Source organism: Nicotiana attenuata, unplaced genomic scaffold, assembly GCF_001879085.1.
Source record: "Nicotiana attenuata strain UT unplaced genomic scaffold, NIATTr2, whole genome shotgun sequence".
Taxonomy (NCBI): domain Eukaryota; kingdom Viridiplantae; phylum Streptophyta; class Magnoliopsida; order Solanales; family Solanaceae; genus Nicotiana; species Nicotiana attenuata.
In genome coordinates this window covers 122,530-135,548 of record NW_017672784.1, presented here as the reverse complement: position 1 = coordinate 135,548, position 13,019 = coordinate 122,530, and positions in this window count along the sequence as shown.

Here is a 13,019-nt window from a genome sequence, read left to right as displayed (position 1 = left end):
TTCACCATTATCAACACCCCACACTTAAACCTTTTGACTCGTCCTCGAGCAAACTAACCACACTCTAGGCCTAATGTTTCAATGCATTGCCCCAATTTTATGTCACACCTGCTATTATTAATGATCGACCTAAGCAGTGCACAATCATATCTCAAATGCAGACTCTCATGCCAAGACACACTTGTGTTCACTCTAATTACTCTAACAGAAGTGAAGACTCACTTTTTCTTCCTGAGTCACATGCCCTCACATAAACAAAATCTGAGAGAAGTTCCACACACATAAAATTCAATAACAAGGAACCATATATAGAAAGAATTCACTCACTCTCAGCAAAGAGCATTCACATGCCACACAGACACACCATAAGCTTGCCCCTAGTGTAATACTCTACTAATCGTGCCATTCAGTCAAAGATCAAGAGGTCTTTATAGGTTGTAATGTAGGCTAACGGGTAGGATATATTTTGGATATAGTGACTAACCTCCCTAAGCACTTTTAATACACACTTCATTTTATTTCACCTTTATGTTCAACCCAATCATTATTCCACATTTTGTTTCACTTGTGACCCCCACTTTTCTTTAGGTACAACTGGCTTCTTCTTCTTTTTTTTTTCCAGAGATTTATTGTACACTGCCAGTTCACCAATCAAAACCTTCATTCTTGATTCCCTTTTTTCACTAACTCTCTCTCGCCCCACACTTTGACTTTTGTATATTCTTTAGTGATTCAAGTGCTTCTAGGAGGTAAAGGTTCAAACAATTAAGCTTATTCAAACACAGCGATTTAGATCATTATAGGGTTATCAAAGAACAGGCTTCAAGCTCAAAGGGGTTAACTATGGTAATATGCACAGGTGGATTCTCAAGTATAAAGGGTTGCACAAAGAAATGCCTCAATCATCTCTAAAACCAAACGACTTCTATTTCGCTTTGCAAACACACAGGGCAAGTTCTAGGTATCATATGCAAGCATAGGATGCAAGTAACAACTCACACACACTTAGCATGTAACTCATTCCGAATCAGTTCATCAACACAATCATACGAGTGTTCAAGCAAGACAAGATGTGCAAAATTAAGGCATATATTATGAGTCCACAAACAAGCTTAGACGTCCACTCTCAAGTTCTTTTTGCAAATGTGCACATTTGGGGTTACATTCTGACCTTCACCCATCTAATCCTAAAACTACAAAAAGAAAAAAATCTACCTAACCCGGTTCAAGAAAACCCTTGAAAAAGAACCGTGGTCAAAAGAAAAACCAAGGGGGAGGTACTACACTACCTAAAAGAAGAAAATAAAATAAAAAAATTTCTACACGGACTACTTCCCTCAAGAGTATTGTCCACATAGTCCGTCATCAGGAAGAGTCCTCTAACTTTGTTTTTGGGTTTTTTTTTTTTAATTAGTTCCGACTTTGACCTAACACTAACGCTACACTACATTACAACTATACATAATACAACATACAAACAGAGCAAGTCTCCCACCCCACACTTAAAATCATGGCATGTCCCCATGTCATATAAATAAAGTAAAGAGCAGAAGGGTTAGAAGACTTCCCTGAGACTCAGTTAGAGTCGGAGACAGTGCTGGGGTCGACATTGCAGGCTCTCCCCAATGCACGGAACCAGGCCATGAATCGGCTCTCAGTCCTGGATTGCCTCTGGGACATAGCATCCATCCTTGTGTGTAATCCATCCACTGAGGTGCGGAGATCTGCAACCTCTTCTTCCATGGACCGCAGCATAGGCCTGGTGGACTGGGATCTGGATATGCCAGTCCCAGAATGAGTGTATCTAGATGGTCCAGTACTGTCAGCGGACCTCCTGGATAGAGCAAGAGGGACCGGATCATCATTCTCGTCATCTATCTCAATTGTGGTCCTTATTCCCCGGCCCACTCTGATGCTAGAAGCTTTGAATGCTGCTTTGGGTGGCAAATCTCCATCGGCAGGATTGGTGGGGGTGTTTCTCATCAAGCACAGTGTGGTTACCAAAGAAGGGAAATAGAATCCCTTTGTCAGCAGCGGTCCCCGTAAGACCTTTTCATCACCAATTATCCGGGCCGCATCAAAATCCTTTCCTGTCACAAAACACCAAGTCAACAGTGCCCGGTTAAAGTTCACGTCCGTTGTATTGATGGATGGCAAGAACCTGCAGATAACACTCAACCAACACTTGGCCAAGTGGGTAAAAGAGTTAGAGTTTAGGGTTATTTGGTCACGTATCCAAATGGGTTGCCCCCCTATGCAAAGTACATCCGTCATGACCTCCCATGTCACCCCTAGTCTGTCATGGTAATAGTCGACGTCACTGGTGAACGGAGGCAGCTGCAACACCCGGCGAATTGTTGGAACTTGAGCATTGACCACCATACCCCGAACAATCACCTCCCTACCCAAGTGTTGAGATGCCTCTCAACACTATTCTCGAAGTTGATATTTTTGATGTGTGGGGCATTGATTTCATAGGCCCGTTTGTTAGTTCATGTGGCAACACATACATTCTAGTGGTAGTTGACTATGTTTCAAAGTGGGTTGAGGCCGTGGCTTTACCCAATAATGAGGCCCGAAGTGTTGTTGCGTTTCTCAAGAAGAGTATTTTTACTAGGTTTGGCACTACGCGAGCAATGATAAGTGATGGGGGGTCTCATTTTTGCCATAGAGCTTTTGACACTTTGCTTGCAAAGTATAGTGTCGATCACAAAGTGTCTACTCCTTATCATCCTCAGGCGAGAGGCCAAGTTGAAGTATCAAACAGGGAAATCAAGAGTATATTGTCAAAGACGGTCAATGCAAATAGGACCGATTGGGCAAAGAAATTGGATAATGCTCTATGGGCTTATAGGACTGCTTACAAGACTCCGATTGGTATGTCTCTGTACCGGTTGGTGTTTGGGAAAGCTTGCCATCTATCCGTTGAGTTAGAGCACAAGGCCATGTGGGCTTTGAGGAAGCTAAATCTTGAATGGGATGGGGCAGCAAATATTCGTGTGGAGCAGCTTAATGAACTTGATGAATTCCGATTTCATGCCTACTCCAGTTCGCCCTTGTACAAGGACAAGATGAAGTACCTTCATGATAAGTATGCTCGTGGCAAGGAGTTCAAAGTGGGTGATTTGGTTCTCTTGTTCAATTCTCGGTTACGTCTGTTTCCGGGAAAGCCTAAGTCGAAATGGAGTGGACCTTTTGAAGTGGTGCTTGTGACTCCGTTTGGTGCACTTGACTTGAAAAACAAAAATGGGGAGGTCTTTATAGTTAATTGGCACAGAGTCAAGCACTATCTTGGCAAGATTGATGACAGCCACGTGGTGGCAATGATCCATCTAAAGTGATTTGATGGTAACCTACGTCGTGCCGCGACGTTAAATCAGGCGCTTCTTGGGAGGCAACCCATGTGTCTTTCTTTTTGTTTTTCTTTGATTTTCTTTTTAGTGTAGGATTCGCTTTTGAACTAACTGGTTGTGAGATGTGTGTAGGGTTGTTTTGATGCAGTGCAGGACCAAATTGGAAAAATGTTGCACTCTCTGAAGTTGGGACAGCTGCCGCATTGCATTTTCTGCGGCCGCAATGGCCTTATTGTGGGGGCAAAATTTCATTGCGGTCCGCAGTGTTGAATGGCCAAAAGTGGGGGTTCGCTGAAGTTGTCACTACGGCCGCAATGCATTTTATGCGGTCCGCGGTGCCTTACTGCGGCCGCGGAGCATTTTCTGCGGTCCGCTGTGACTTCCTCCCCAGTGCTTCATGTGCTTAAGTACCGCGGACTGCGGTGCATTTTGTGCGGTCCGCGGTAGGTAGTTATCATGGGTCCCGGGTCCTTTTCCTATAAATAGGACCTCAGGCCCTCATTTACACTTTTCGCCCATTTGCTCTCTAAATAGGAAAAAGTACTGTTCATCCCTAGCCCTAAGTGCAAATTCAAACACTATTTCTAAATCATCTGTGTTGCATCTCATCTCTGGTACTTCAAATCTTTCCCTAGTCTTTAATTTTGTTCTATTCTATTTTAATTTGTTAGTTTGTACTTCTTTTTCTTCCCTTTTCTTTCAATTTGTAGCGTAGGGTTACATAATGTTGTTTAGATTAGGGTTAAATAGTTAAAAATGATGATTAACTACCTAGGGGATTGATAATATGTGAATTTAGGCTAAAAATGAGAAAGATATTGAAACCCTAGGTTGGTGTTGCTGAGTTATACTTACCACGACATTAAATGAATTCTCCTTGCAGACAATCGTTAAATCACGAGGCGGTGGTGACAAACAAAAAGGAAAAGGAGAGTCCTCCCGGGGTAGGGGACGAGGAATGATAAGATTGACCCCACAAGTTCGGAAATCAATTGGAGAAACAAGAAAACAAATCAAGCTTGAGAAATGAACCTACCCCTCCTGGCTCTCCTACTGCTCAAGCTTCAGTTCAAATTTCTTTGGAGTCGTCTGAGGGCTCAGCTGAGAGCAGTGATAGTGCAGCCTTTACTTCACCTACTGCTTCATCACATGGAGAGGATCCTGTCGACGATGAGGTTCCGGATGAAGAGGAAGGGGATGTGCCCCAACCCGGGGGTGTGGAGAGGACTAGAAACCCCGAGGTGTGGAGAAGAAGATTTGTCAGTGAGATTGCTTACCACAAGTTCCGAGAGTGGTGGCCCCAGAGGAAATTGATTATTGAGTGCCAGTTCATAGAGAGGGATCTCCTACCTCACAACCCTAGTGTGAAGAGGCAATTCAGAGAACGAGTGGGATGGGACTACTTCACCAACAGGGTGCCAGAGGCAAACGAGCACCTAGTCAAAGAGTTTTACGCCAATGCTGCCCACATCAAAAGGGGCACTAAAGTGACTAAGGTGCGAAATTTGAAAGTGCAGTTCGATGGGAAGACAATCAATGACTAATTGGGCTTTATGGAGGAAGATGAATCCCTACACTTAGAGAAGGTAGCATTGGATGAGGCAGCCCGTCCGTGGTTGGCTGAATACCTGGCACTCCCGGGCACCACCCCAGCTTGGTTGACATCAGGGATTCAAATTCTGAGGAAAACCTTAAACTTCGAGGCAAAGGGGTCGGAGACATTCGTATGCAGCAGGCTGGACCCCACTACTCATGAGAACTCTCTGCATGTATCCCAGGCGATATTGGTGGCTTCTATTATGGCGGGGTACCCGATCAACATCGGGAATGTTATGTCTAGGGTGATCACACGGGTGGTCAATGAAGGTGATAGATCATACCCTTTCCCAAATTTCCTGACAATGTACTTTGAGGACCAAGAGGTGGAGAAAAGGAAGCTCGATGTGAAGGTGAAACCAAAGATGCCTTTTTCCTGGTACAGCCTAAAGGGTGATGACAACCCCAAAACCAAAGATCCTAAAGGAAAAGCCACTACTTCTACTGGCCAGTCTGAAGAGCCAGTAGTAGTAGTCCTTTCTGCTTAGCCTCCCACAGCAACACCAGATATTGCCCTAGGACCCCTACTTCCACAGCTCCAGATATTCCCTCATCCACAACCTACCTATTGACTGCCCATCTTTTGAGCCAAACACTTGCCAGTATCAACAACTGGATGCAGGCAACTACTTCTAAGCTGTCTGTGCTTTCTAGCTCGGTGGCAGCCCAGTCCGTACCCACACAGCCACAGGTTCCAACTTCAGTGGAGGAGACTCTCAAGGAGCTTCTGGACAACCAGAAGAAGCTCCTGGACAACCAACAGTTGATATTGGAGGCTGTAGGTGCTCATGGAAAGGCATTAAAGAAGCTGACAAAGGAGACAAAGAAACTGAGAAAGACTAGAGCTTCAAATGAGTCTGTGGAGGAGTTGCGGGTAGAAGTGGAGAAGATAAAGGCTGCTGATCACTTTCCATTGGAGCTTCTATTGCATGACCGACTTCCAGCAGCTCAGACTGAGCCGGTACAGGAGTTGGAGAAGGCACCAAAGAGGAGGAGAGTGATCCCCCGAGCAGATGATGCAGTCATTGAGCTGGAGGACCCGCATGGAGGTTCTTCTAGCCAGCCCCAGGTCTCAGAGCAGCCTCAGGTCCCGGTGCATGCATAGGTTACAGGGACCCAGTCACAGGTTCCCGAGCAGTTAGAGGACCCAGGGATCCAGGCTCGTGATCCCATGCAGACGGAGGACCAATAGGGAGTTTTCTTTACTCTCTATCTTCTTTTGTTTTGTTGAGCTTATTTTTGGCTAGTTAGCATTGAGGACAATGCTAGCTTTCATTTGAGGGGGTAGCCCTATTTTGATGATGTTGGATTGTAAATATGATACTATTTTCGTTTTTATTATGCTTTTTCACTTTTGGTATGTATATAATTTTACCAGTTTATTTCACTTTTCGTATTTTGCAACCTTGGTCTGTATGTAAAGTTACTTCCTGATGTATATATTCATTCCCTCCTATATATATTCGTTTAAATCCTCTATTGTACATATTCAGTTTACTTTCCACATTTTCTTTCATAGCTCCTTACTTCAGTTTCGTAGCTTCTTATTTTGAGTTTTCTGTTCAATAAGCCTTTGGTTTTCTTAATGCCACGGTTCTTTCCAAAGGTGAAATTTGTGTGAACCGGGAGGCTCTTCCCGATGATGGATGGCATGACAACCTTCTTAAGGGTTTGAGTCTGTTTTCTTTTTGTTTTTGTGTAAATAGTAGCTAGTGAGTAATAGTGCCTCAGGCAAAGCTTCACTTGGGCCTAACACCCCTCTGCCTTTAATCTTATCGTCAAAAATAAATTGGTGTGTATAGGATGGTGATAGTTGTGACCTTGAGACTTTTGTGTTGGCCGACAATCATCAAGTGGTTTTTCGGGACCATTTGTGTTGCTCAAATCTTAGCTAAGGTCGTTGTGGGCCCTCGACTCTGTCTCTTTAGCAATCATATAGCTTGTGTGGTGAGAATTTGAATTGCAAGTCCAAGTCCCGTGCCATTGAGTCTAGAACTTGCCCTGAATGTTTGTCTAGGCGAAATCCTAAGTGTAGTTTGACTTGAAAAGTGATTATAGGCTCTCCTTGATCCGAATGTTATCTTGAAAACATCCATAGCCGACCAATGATAATATCCCCAGTCAACCCCTTTGAGCCATAGCCCTTTTTCTTTCAAAGACCATGATACAAGCCTTTACCCGTTCTAAAAAGACCCTCTCTTGGCACCCAATCTTTCCTTAGCACATGGCAAAAGCATAAGTTTGGGGGGAGAGACGAGGAATGCAACAAAGTGGTAAAAGTTACAAAATGTAGAAAAGGAAAGGCAGAAAAAAAGAATGAGCAACATAGAAGAAATGAAGGGATTCAATAAAAGTAAAGTGATGAAAGGTGTGGAAAGTTTAGAAAGGACAAAAAGTTTTGAAATGATCAAGAAAGAGTGACAGTGTGTCTCTCTCTAACCCCTAAGAAAGAAATAAATGACTCAAAAAGTCACGAGAATGTGTGCCAAAATGAAGCAAATGAAGTGCTTAAGGGAAGATGAAACCTACTTAGACCAAATATGTCCTACCCTGAACCAAAAGCCTTTAATTGTATCCCCACAAAAGCCCTATATGATCTTGAGTTGAATGAAGCTTACATTAGTGGTGACTCACACAAGGGTCAAGCTTATGGTACTTAGAGACGGACTTGTGACCTTTCTTTGAGAGAGATGAGTGTGTTTCCACAATACTCGTTCTGAGTGCTACAATCTAAAAGTGAGGTTTTGCTTAAGGGAGAGTGAGGAGTATGAGTTTGGGTTCCACAATGACCAAAGTGGTAGAAAGAGTTTCCTTGATGAGTTGAGTCAATTCTTGATGCTCTTGTATCGCACTAAAACCATGGTGTTTAAAAGGTTGAATGTTGTTAATGATTCATTTGAACTGAGGGCAATTGTTAGTCCCAATTGATGCTAGATGAGGTCACTTTAGGTCAGCTGAATTTTCTTGGCTTTATTGTTAAGGAGGTGGGACTTATTTTGTTTGCTTGAGGACAAGCAAAAGCTTAAGTTTGGGGGAGTTGATAACTAGGGATTCTAGTTCATTTTATACTTCTTTTTACTTGAGTTTGGATTAAAAATGTATATAAATAGTCTCAAAGGCTTATATGTTGTACTTGTTTGCAGGGTTTGGTCAAGAAAGTGACAAAGAAGTCAAAACCAGCTCAAAAAGGAGTGAAACCTGCACAAGTACCAAGAACAAGTCAAAGCACTGTTGCAGCATAAATCCACTACAGCTGCAACAGACCCTCCGCGGCCGCGGCCCATTTAGTGCGGTCCGCGGTGAGGAGATTCAGAGAGGTGCAATCCTTGTGATGTTAGGAAGTGCGTTCCGTGATAGATTCTTTACGGCCGCAGTACCCTCACCGCGGTCGCAGACCATTAGTTGCGGTCCGCAGAGTGGAGATTCAGAGAACCCAGGATTTTGGAAATTGCAAGACACCGCGACTACAAACCATTTTGTGCGGTCCGCGATGAAGCCACCGCGGCCGCGGTGCCTTTTATGTGGTCCGCGGTGGCCAGATTCAGAGAATGAAAAGTCAAGCTAAAAAGCTTCATCGCAGCCGCTGTGCATTTTCCGCGGTCCGCGGTACCTCCGTCAGAGGTATTTTTGTCCAGAAAATTCGGCCTTGTATAAATACTCTTTTTCAGATTTTTTGGGTATCTATCTTTTAGCTGAGCACGTGACGGTGGTTTTAGCCCATTTTGAGTAATTTTATAGCTGGTTTAAAATTGAATCTTCAATTCTTAGTTTGTAATCATATTATATGGGCTATTCTTCATCTAAATATTTGATTTCTTCTATTATTATGAGTAGCTAGACCCATTAGTTGGGTTGTGGCTCAACCCTAGTGTGAGTATTTGATGGGTCTTTTGTTCTAAGGCTTAGATGTTTATGGGTAGTTGATATTTGGACTGATTTGTGTTATCCATGTTGAATTAGTGGTTGCAAACACTAATTTTTGCCTATTTGACTTGGGCTCTTCTTGAGAAAGAGAGCTTGAGTCTAGGAAAATCAGTTCAATAAGGAATTGGGGCGTATTCAAGAGATTGATAGCCCAATTAAAGGGTTAAATCTAGAGATAGTAATACACGACTTGAGCCTATATTGCTTGCATAATTTTGACACCCAATTGGTCTTGAGAAAGACAATTAGGGCAAAGTCACTCAAGCTACCGAGAGGTATAGAGTGAGTAGTGTCGTGCATTGGTTATATCGCGATCCCAAACATAACAACTTTGCCTTAGGTTTTAGAACCCGTCAAGTATTCACCTAGGGGAAAGTCACTTCCCTAGTGCCTCGTTAACCATTTAGAAAACCTTACAAGCATTCATACTTAGCTTAATTTCGCATATCATTAGCATAAAATTAGAAGTAACAAACAAACAAATATGATTGGAAGTGTAATCAAGAGCACTACGCACTGCTAGATTAGATAGAAATCCAACTCCAAACATTATTCTAGCTCCCTGTGGATTCGATCCCGACCTTCTCGGGTAAAAGCTGCATCGACCGCTCTTGCCACTTTGCAGTGGTGTAGGGTTGGACACGATCAAACCCATCCCACGCAGGACCAGGGCATTTAAAAGAAAAAGAGAGGAAGAAAAGAAGGCCAAACGCGGTTGCCGAACCCACAAACCACCATTCCATCAACCACTTAAACGTCAGGGAGAGCGAACAGCATTATGAGGCTACCCTCGTTCATCGACCCATCGGACCGAGGTAAGGAAAATCTCATCTTGGTTCACCCTATGTTGTTCACTTAAACAGGAACACAAGCGCGGCATGGGCGAGCGAGCAGAGAGGCATCCCAACTAGAGAGTAGAACTATTACAAAATATCCTGAATATCGCCCATCTCAGACACGTCAACCTCTGGAAAATGACGTTCCCTACAGTCACACTCCCTTTCCCTCACCCGGGTTTTGTCCCAGTCGGGTTCTCTCGGGAAGGTCTTGAATGAGGCAACAAGGGGGGCATCACCAAAGCTCAAAGGACAGTCTATCGCCCCGCCCACTGGCGAACTCTCCAGACCGAATAACAGGGGATGGTTTAACAGGGGGACCCCAATACACGCATAAAACAAACATTAGCAGGATAGCAACGTTTAGTACTCCCCGGCATCACACTCCCCAACGCACACAAATTAATCAAACCAGGACTTCCCCAGAAGACACCCAAAACTCTCCAGAAGACTGGGACTAACGACGGGTTCACATTTCGACAAGTTCGAAATAACACCCTTAAGGCCAAGGGCCATTGCCAAAAAGAAGAGTTCGACCTCGATCAAATAACGACGGGTTAACATTTCGACAAATTCGAAATAACACCCTTAAGGCCAAGGGCCATCGCCAAAAAGAAGAGTTCGACCTCGATTGAACTACGACGGGTTAACATTTTGACAAGTTCGAAATAACACCCTTAAGGCCAAGGGCCATCGCCAAAAAGAAGAGTTCGACCTCGATCGAACAACGACGGGTTAACATTTCGTCAAGTTCGAAATAACACCCTTAAGGCTAAGGGCCATCGCCAAAAAGAAGAGTTCGACCTCGATCGAACAACGACGAGTTCACATTTCGAATAGTTCGAAATAACACCCTTAAGGCCAAGGGCCATTGCCAAAAAGAAGAGTTCGACCTCGATCGAACAATGACTGGTTCACATTTCGACAAGTTCGAAATAACACCCTTAAGGCCAAGGGCCATCGCCAAAAAGAGGAGTTCGACCTCGATCGGACAACAATGGGTTAACATTTCGACAAGTTCGAAATAATAACCTTAAGGCCAAGGGCATTCGCCAAAAAGAAGAGTTCAACCTCGATCGAACAACGACGAGTTAACATTTCGACAAGTTCGAAATAACACCCTTAAGGCCAAGGGCCATCGCCAAAAAGAAGAGTTCGACCTCGATCGAACAACGACGGGTTAACATTTCGACAAGTTCAAAATAACACCCTTAAGGCCAAGTTCATCGCCAGAAAGAAGAGTTCGACCTCGATCGAACAACGACGAGTTAACATTTTGACAAGGTTGAAATAAGACCCTTAAGGCCAAGGGCCATCTCCAAAAAGAAGAGTTCGACCTCGATCGAACAACGACGGGTTCACATTTCGAATAGTTCGAAATAAAACCCTTAAGGCCAAGGGCTATCGCCAATAAGAAGAGTTCGACCTCGATCGAATAACGACGGGTTCACATTTCGACAAGTTCGAAATAACACCCTTAAGGCCAAGGGCCATCGCCAAAAAGAAGAGTTCGACCTCGATCGAACAACGACGGGTTAACATTTCAACAAGTTCAAAATAACACCCTTAAGGCCAAGGGACATCGCCAAAAAAAAGAGTTCGACCTCGATCGAACAACGACGGGTTCACATTTTGACAAGTTCGAAATAACACCCTTAAGTCCAACGGCCATCGCTAAAAAGAAGAGTTCGACCTCGATCGAATAACGACGGGTTAACATTTTGACAAGTTCGAAATAACACCCTTAAGGCCAAGGACCATCGCCAAAAAGAAGAGTTCGACCTCGATCAAACAACGGCGAGTTAGTATTTTAACAAGTTCGAAATGACGCCCTTAAGGCCAAGAGCCATCGCCAAAGTGGACTGGGACTCATGACAGGTCGGAGAAAAGAGCTCGACACCACTCGAATTGTTACGGGATAAGGCTTCGACATAAGTTCGAAAATACCATCCCTACAGCTAAAAGCCGTTGTCAAAATCCTACTCCATCCGTGTGATATTGAATTCCCCGAGAATCAGGAATTCGCCGCACGGAAATCTACCCGTTTGCACCAAAATTAAGAAAAGAAAAAGAACATGAGGCATTCGACAATGAAAAATTCCTCTTTATACAAAGCTGCTGCACAAACAACCGCTGATTACATACGGCTAAAACCGACAGAATGCAAATAAATAAAAAAAAAGGAAAAACAGAAACAACAATTCTTTCACTCTGCTTCAGCACCACCGCCCTCTTCATCACCCTCTCCAGGAAGTCCCTCGTCATTAACGCCCTCGTCGCCCTCCGGCGTTGCAGAATCATATCCGTAGTTATACGAGCCTCTCGTGCCTTTGCCCGTGCTCCCTCATATGCAGCCTCGAAAACATTGCTCGCCTCCCACAAACTCTTATATATGTCCCGCTGGGCCTCAGCATGAACCCAGAGCTCAAGCTAATGGCGGGGAGTGGCGGCGGAGGAAGACTCGACTGGAGCCAACAGTTGCTCCTTTTCAGCGTCAAGAGCAGCGACTCGATCCCCCAAGGTCGACGCCTCCCGGTCGATCTCGCCAATACGCTCCTCGAGTCTCGCTTCCCTTAGCGTGGCCGTCGCCCTTTTTGATTCCTGCTCGGATTGGAGGACGCATATAGTGTTCTCTAGAGCCGTCGCCCTCGCCAAAGCCGCCGACCAGGCACTCTCGATATTCTCCAGTCCGGCAACTTTTCTCTCCAGCTCGGCCAATTTTCCCATCCATTCCGCACTCATCGCCTCGACCCTGATGGCATTCTGATCCAACTCCGACTGCATCGATTGCAACCTCGCTTGAAGATGCTCACACTCTGCGGCAACTCCCTTTCCCACCTCGAGTTCTTCGTCCTTTACACGAAGTTGCTCCTCAAGCTCGCTACTCCTGCGAATATCTTGCATCAGCTCCTGATCCCTCTTCTCCAGCTCCTCACCAAGGGATCGATTACCTGCATTCGCCCTCAGCCACTCGTGCATCTCACGGCACTTGCTGCGGTAGCACCGATATTTCTCCAACATCATCATAAAAATCTTGGCCCGAGTGTCGGCCCTACGAACACTCTCAATCTCCACCATGTACATCTGAAAAATGAAAAAATTGATTAAGGCCAAGGTCGATAAGGATGAAAAGAGCACAATAGGGGAGAGAAAATTTACCCTCAGGCCCATAGCGGCCACCTCGTGCATCAAATCGATGTCACAGACGTCCCGAAGAGCTTCACTCTCGGCGGCAGAACACAAGAGGTCAAACTGCGGAACCAGGTCTTCCGTATCCCAAAGGAGGTTAATATCCGGCGGAATTTCAAGT